Source organism: Suncus etruscus, chromosome 8 (genome assembly GCF_024139225.1).
Source record: "Suncus etruscus isolate mSunEtr1 chromosome 8, mSunEtr1.pri.cur, whole genome shotgun sequence".
NCBI lineage: Eukaryota > Metazoa > Chordata > Mammalia > Eulipotyphla > Soricidae > Suncus > Suncus etruscus.
Window position 1 is genome coordinate 104,981,628 of NC_064855.1, and position 7,453 is coordinate 104,989,080.

Below are 7,453 nucleotides of genomic sequence, written 5' to 3' on the forward strand. Positions count from 1 at the left end.
TATCCTAATAATGAGAATGTATGAGGGAAATAGAAAGCCTGTCTAGATTACAGGCAGAGGTTGTGTGGGGAGGAGGAAGATTTGGGACATTGGTGATGGGAATGTTGCACTGGTGATGGGTGGTATTCTTTCCATGACTGCAACCCAAATACAATCATGTATGTAATCAAGGTGTTTAAATAAAATATATTAAATAAAAAAATCACTTCTAATTATTTGCTATGTAATGACTTAATAACTTACATTGTGTTCTTGTTTTTATTTTTGTGATTTTGGGCCACACCAGGAGATGCTTAGGGGTTACTCCTGTCTATGTGCTCAGAAATCGCTCCTGGGGGACCATATGGGACACGAAGAGAATAGAAACTAAATCCATCGTGGGTCAGCCATGTGCAAGGCAAAGGCCCTACCACTGCATAACATAACTCCATTGAATTCTTATAAGATTTTTACTAAGAATGTGAAATATGTAAATATGTGTGTATAAAACTAAAGTTGTATTTTCAACGTATCTTATATTTAAGAAATAATGGTCAAATAATATATAAGAAAATTATTTAATCTTAAAAGGCATATATTTTTTCCCCAGGAATGAAAGTATTTTATTTTCACGTGAAAATAAAATAACTTTTTGCTTAAATACTTATACATAGTTATTTAATTTTTAGCATGTATAATTTTATGATACTTGAAGCGTTGCAATGGAAAAACAATTATGCACTTGGATTTAATTGGTGTAGTACAGTGTGCCTACATAAAATATGTTATATATTTAGTTTATGTAACACAAGAAATTTCAAGATGCAGTTCTTATTTCTCAAAGATTCTCATAAGACTATTTTATTCCATCATATATAATTCATATTGGAATTTTTATATTCATTAAACTGCTCTTTTTCTAACTAGATAAATTCTGCCATTATAATGCAAATTCCAGGATATTAGCTGCTTTAGACAAAGAAGGGCCCTAGGGAAAATGAAAGGACCCAGTACTGGGAGAAAGGTGAGCTGAAAGTTAATTGTTTAAGTCTTCCACATGCTTCTTAAAAGCTGAGGAAATGGAAGAGACAGAAGATTGGGTTGTTTATTGATCTATCTGTTCATCCATCTATTAACAGCAGCCTGCTTTAAAAATAATTTTGAGCCCAAAAAATTAGAATAGGTAAAAATTTTGTTAGTTCACAATATTAGTCTCCTGTGAATGTTTGATCACTATCACAAGGACATTTGTCAAGAGAAACTAAGATTCAGGATCCATCACACATGACCCAAAATAATTATTATGTTTTATGACATTTAAGTACATTATACAAATTCACAGTTTATGAAGTCAAGAAAGTATAGACTCAAACATTTTGTTCTGATGAACTTTCTGCATCTTTTCAGTAGAAAAATTTGCAAGTCAACAAGCTTTCTCCTGCACCTGAGCAATTATAGCTTGCTTTTGAAATAATAGCATGAGTAAGGTGTTTCCTGGTTTTGTTTTGTTTGTTCTGTTCTGATTTTCTGGTGTGTATCTATGCATAGAATCTGTGTCAAGTAACTTTGTGCTCTTAATGTAATAACAAAGTACTACATAGAACTCTGCAATGTTGAAAATTTGTAATAAAGGGGTGTGAAGAAATGTTACACCAAAAGATGTTTTGTATAATTTATTTTTTAAATCTGGAACGCTTCACGAATTTGCGTGTCATCCTTGCGCAGGGGCCGTGCTAATCTCTGTAATATTCCAATTGTAGTATATGTGCTGCCGAAGCCAGCACTGTTTTGTATAATATTTGAAATTAAATTAGTATGTTTCTCAATTATAAACTGTGCATTCTATATATTCGTACGGTTACTCATTTACAACACATGTTCAGGCTGGAAGAATTTAAGTTGAACCACATGTAATGTTACAAATACTCTTGAACACGACAAAAGCAAAAGTCACAAAGATGATCCGAAGGACCAGTCCCATGGTAAGAAGCTTGCCACAAATATTAGAGCAGTGCAATTAGGATAGAGAAGGGAGCACTCTGACAATGATAGTTGGAACTGATCACTTTAGACAAGGACGGGATTTTGAACAGAGATAAAATGATATACACAGTGATTTTTTATTAGCAATAGTGCAAACATCCGTTTCTAAAAGGGTATGGTGGGTAAGGGAAGCTGGGATGGTAAGTAATGATCAAGTTTAGAAAGTAGTGTTCATTGTAAAACTGAAGCTTAATGACGAACAACTTTGTACTCATGCTGTTTAAGTAAAAGGAAAAAGAAAAAGTCACAAAGACCTAAAGACCTTTGTTTTAGGTCTCAATCCACTCACCTTATCCTCAGTACTGAATCAAAAGACCTCTCTGATCCTCAAATTTCTATTCCATTCTCATGGATAAAACACAGACAACTAGGCCATTTTAACTTTTAATCAGTTTGTATTTTTAAATGCATGCTATTATATAAATAGATATTATTATATTAGATATTTGAAAAGGCATATCAATAAAATCCTAGAGTTTTATTTATATTTAAATAGTTATTTAATTAATTGACACATACCTTTTTGTTTATTTGTTTGTTTGATTGGGGGGGTTCACACCCAGCACCACTTAGGGGGTACTCTTGGCTCTATGCTCAGAAAATGCCCCCGGCAGGTTTGGGGGACCATATGGGATGCTGGGATTTGAACCAACGTCTTTCTGTTGCAAAGCAAATGCTTTACCTCTGTGCTCTCTCTCCTGCCCCCAACACATACTTTAAGTTTTGCTGAACATTTTATCACATGTATCTTATGTGTATATATTTGCAAAGCCATTCCTACATACAGTAGCACATAATTTTTTATTTTCCTGTTTAGCATGAAAAATCTTAATTCCTTTATTTTATGTATTTAAAATATCCAATATCATAAATTTAGTAAAAATATGACAAATTCTATAATCATTCATCTTATAATTTAGCACAATATATTTAAAATTCAGATAGATTAAATGATTTAGGAAAATCAAATAACAAGCAGCTAAAACTTTTATTTTATGTGTGTGAATAAAAATACTAAGAAGAAGATAATGCAAATAGCTTGATTTCCCATTTACTATATATGAACTTCCAAATTGGATATTTCATAGCTGACATATGCCTTTTGTCAAGATAAATGTATAGATACATGTGAAGAATACAATAAGACAACAGTTCGCCCACTTGTCTTCTGAATAGTTCCCTTATTCACACAACAATTGTGGGGGTGCACAGGGACAAGTAAAAGAAGAACCAAACTCTGGAGAAGCTAGCCAGATTTTCACTTCACTTTAGGACACTTTGATGCCACAAATCCACACAATGAAGTTAGTGCTGGGAGCGAATTGGGCTGGTAAAGTCTGAATGCACTTTTGCATTATTAGTTTGAGATATTAAATTTCAGCTTCTCTCATTAACACAGACTTCAAGCTGGGCTGAGACCTAACTGATCCGCCCATCCAAGAATTAACATGCCCCCTAGTTTTTCTGGGCCATCAAATTTAGGCTGTGATGAGCGTTTGCTTTTCATCCTGGGAAAAAAAAGAAGTCATCCTTAAGTGGAGACCTAGATATGCCTAGTCCAGGACCTAGATCTTTTTCTTGGAAAAAATTTCAGAACAATAGTAAAACAGAGTTTATTGTAGGGTGGGGCTGTGTATCTTCAAGATAGGATAGGAGACATTTAAAGGAAAATGTAGATCTTATACCTAAAGTGAGATTACTCCAAAATAGAGTGCTCTGAGTTTAGAAATAAGATTATGTAAGGGTCTTTTCAAGCTGCCAGAATGTAAACAAAAAATAAATTTAAAAAAAATTTTGTCCTTGCACTTTTCAGCTCTCTGTAAATTATCTTTAGGTTAAGTACATGGGCAGAGCGTATAACAAATTCTGACAATGATAAAAAGATTAAAAATAAAAGATGGTAGTAAGGTGTCTGCCTTGCAAGCACTAGCCAAGGAAAGATAGCTACCGTGGTTCGATCCCCCAGCGTCCCATATGGTCCCCCCAAGCCAGGGGCAATTTCTGAGCATTTAGCCAGGAGTAACCCCTGAGCATCAAACGGGTGTGGTCCAAAAAACCCCAAACAAACAAACAAACAAACAAACAAATAAATAAATAAATAAATAAATAAATAAATAAATAAAAGATGGTGGGGCCAGAGTGGTGGTGCAAGCAGTAAGCCCCTGCCTTGCCTGGGCTAACCTCGGACAGACCGTGGTTCAATCCCCCAGCATTCCATATAGTCCCCCAAGCCAGGAGCAATTTCTGAGCTCATAGCCAGGAGTAACCCCTGAGCGTCACTGGGTGTGGCCCCCCCAAAAAGCAACAACAACAACAACAACAACAAAAATGGCACATGTTTTAACATAAACTGATATTAAAATGAGATATTTTCATATTGAATAGTTTGCAAAATATTATTGAATCATGATAAATATATTAAGCCATCTTTTATTTAGACAGGCAATTTGATAAAATGTTTTAAAAGTTTATCTTCTCAACAGGAAAGTTACATGAATTGTGACTGAAAATCTGAAATTGTGTTTGCTGGTAATATAACCATGAAGAGAAAAATACGTCAAAATTTCTAAAACATCTGTTCATTCTCACATGCTTTTATGTAATGATTAACATATTACATATTTCAGCAATTTGGGCTGCATAATTACTTTATAAAATTATACCTGTAAACTAAAGATATGCTTTTATTTTCCTTCATTATAATAGACATAGACTTAAGGAGCTAAATGTTATATTTTTAAAGTATAAGATCATTAAAAGGCTACAATAGCACATTTATGTATTTGGTAAAGTCAAATGTTTTAAATATATAAAATAATTTGATATTAAAAATACTAAAATATACTTTTAGTGCATCTCAGATTGTTATTTTATTTGGAATGTGGGGGAAGTGGAAAATACATTTTGCAAGAGTATTCCAATGTTTATATACAGTAATTTATTTTTCCTTTGGCTTAGTAGAAATTCAGTGTATGTCTATATCACATTTTATGTTTCCAGTGATCTGCATTGGACACTAACTTTATTTCATTTTTTAGTAATCCATGATTCATGAACATGGGATATATTTCCACATATCTTTTTTCTATTCATTTTATGGTGCTAAAATTTTTAATAAATACATATCTGCTTAATTTTATTCCCGGGTCCTTTTTCCTTGACATTGCAAAATGTGAATCAATATTTATTTTTTCTCTTATCATTGTTTGCATAAGAAAATTTAACAGATGTGTGTGTGTTGATTTTTAAACCTGCTACTGTAAGTGTATAACTTTCAGCTTTCTTTAGTTTCAGAAAACACTTTTCACTCTAGGCATTTCTTTTAATGCCAACAATCTGTCAGATATGAATTTGGAGAAAGCTGATGTATTGTTTAGCTTGAGGCAGACAGATGTCACTCAGAATAATGCTCTTTCATAGTTGGCTTAAAATTCTAGAAATTTTATCCAGAAAATGATCCAGATCTGGTAACTCCAAGAGGTTTACAGGTGGCCAAGAACTTGTTAGTGAGGTTCCTGACTATGTCACTTGGTTTATTTCTTGTCTCTTGCTCACTTTTTTTTTAAGTGTAAAATTGTGCTGTTAGGACTCTTATTTGGATTCTTCTTTCTTAACCCAAATCAAGGATGCAACAGGGGATGGCAAGAACATTACACTGGTGAAGTGTGGTATATATTAGATTAATGAATCCCTGCATCTAATATTTTTGTAACCAGCAATGTGCTTAAATAAAGAAATTATTATTTAAAAACTAAAATACCATACACTATAACATACTTGATTCATTCCAGGTTCTTCTTGTTAGGTTTGATGTTCCTTATTTTTCAAGTTCCAACATTTTTTTACATAACAGGACTGTTCTCCAAAACATCATGGCTGAAATTTCCAGTGAACTTTCTATGTGGGGTACTATACAGAATATTGTATGAAATTTAATTAGTATTGCAGTTTTGTTAAGATACCAGGAGTACAACTTCAATAGCTTTTTATGCATTGTATCTCTCTAAAATGCAAATCTGGGGCATTTTACAAATATTTTAGAATTTTTTTTCTCTAGTTGAGTGGTTTTAAATGAAAAAATATTTTCCTGTAAAATAATAATTTCTATTACAAGCTCCTTGAACAGACTATTTTGAATATATTGCTCTTTTATTATTACCCTTCAAACCTACATATCTATCTTAAGTTTATAGTCTCAAGATAATGATATTTTGAGCATAATGAAAACATCCACTACATGCTTATACTCTTAAAATATTTATCCTAATAAGATATAATAATGAGGGGCCGGGCGGTGGCGCTAAAGGTAAGGTGCCTGCCTTGCCTGCGCTAGCCTCGGACGGACCGCGGTTCGATCCCCCGGCGTCCCATATGGTCCCCCAAGCCAGGAGCGACTTCTGAGCGCATAGCCAGGAGTAACCCCTGAGCGTCACCGGGTGTGGCCCAAAAACCAAAAAAAAAAAAAAAGATATAATAATGAAAAAGATGAAAATATATTTGGTCATAGAATTTGTTGTTTGAATTTGAGAAAATAAAATGAATTGGGGTCTACTTTTGGAAAAGGACACTAGCAAAATGTGAAAACTGTCACTTTTTTATTCTAAAAGTACTTCAATCAATGCCATTCCTGTTTCACATCTAATTTATAAGGTTCTATGTCATGTTTTAAACATTTTTATTTAAGCTACATCAAAGACTATGTGAAATACTGTAGCTTATTTAGTATTTTAATTATATAACTGGATTTTATTAAGCATTTATACTGAAAACCTCCTTGAACATGTAGATTTATTGAACCTGCTTGAGTTATCAGTGTGGATGTTGAAACTAGCAATAACTGTAATCCAAACTTTATGAACATATGGCTTAACAGAAGCTATGTGTTACCAGATGGGAGATGACATGTTATGCACATGGTAATTAGATTCTAACATCTTCTGGAAAGCCAAGCAATTCTTGTACACCAGATTAATCATTAGTATTTACTTATATTTATTTCCATGACCTTAAAGTACAGTCAGGGCCACCTACCAATAAGTCTTCTACCTGTTCATTTGTTTATTTGTCTGTTTATTTGACCAGAACTGATGAGGTGGCTTGTATTTGAGGAATACATACAAAATAATTTTCATTCTTTTAAATTCTAAAATCAATCTCAGAAAAATCAGGATGTCATACTACAAAAGGCACAAAGTATCTCTCATCTTATTTTTACTCCATAACATAAGCTCATTGAATAAAATAATTAGAAAAAAATTCTAAAAGCTATGAAAAATAGGACTTTTGTTATACTACTACTATTCTCTCCCTTTTCTCTAATTTTTCTTCTGACTACACATATTTAAACAAGTAATGTGTAAGTAAACCAGTTTTATATATTGATTTTTAAAATAATTTTGAGTAGTTATTTTTACCTCTTTATCCTGATATA

General features: G+C 32.8%; 1 non-coding gene across 1 annotated transcript; it reads right to left on the reverse strand.

The window, feature by feature from the left end:
* Positions 1-1,659: 1,659 nt before the first annotated feature.
* Positions 1,660-1,763, reverse strand: LOC126017096 (U6 spliceosomal RNA). Its single transcript, XR_007498769.1, has one exon. It is a non-coding gene; the product is annotated as a U6 spliceosomal RNA (small nuclear RNA).
* Positions 1,764-7,453: the final 5,690 nt, after the last annotated feature.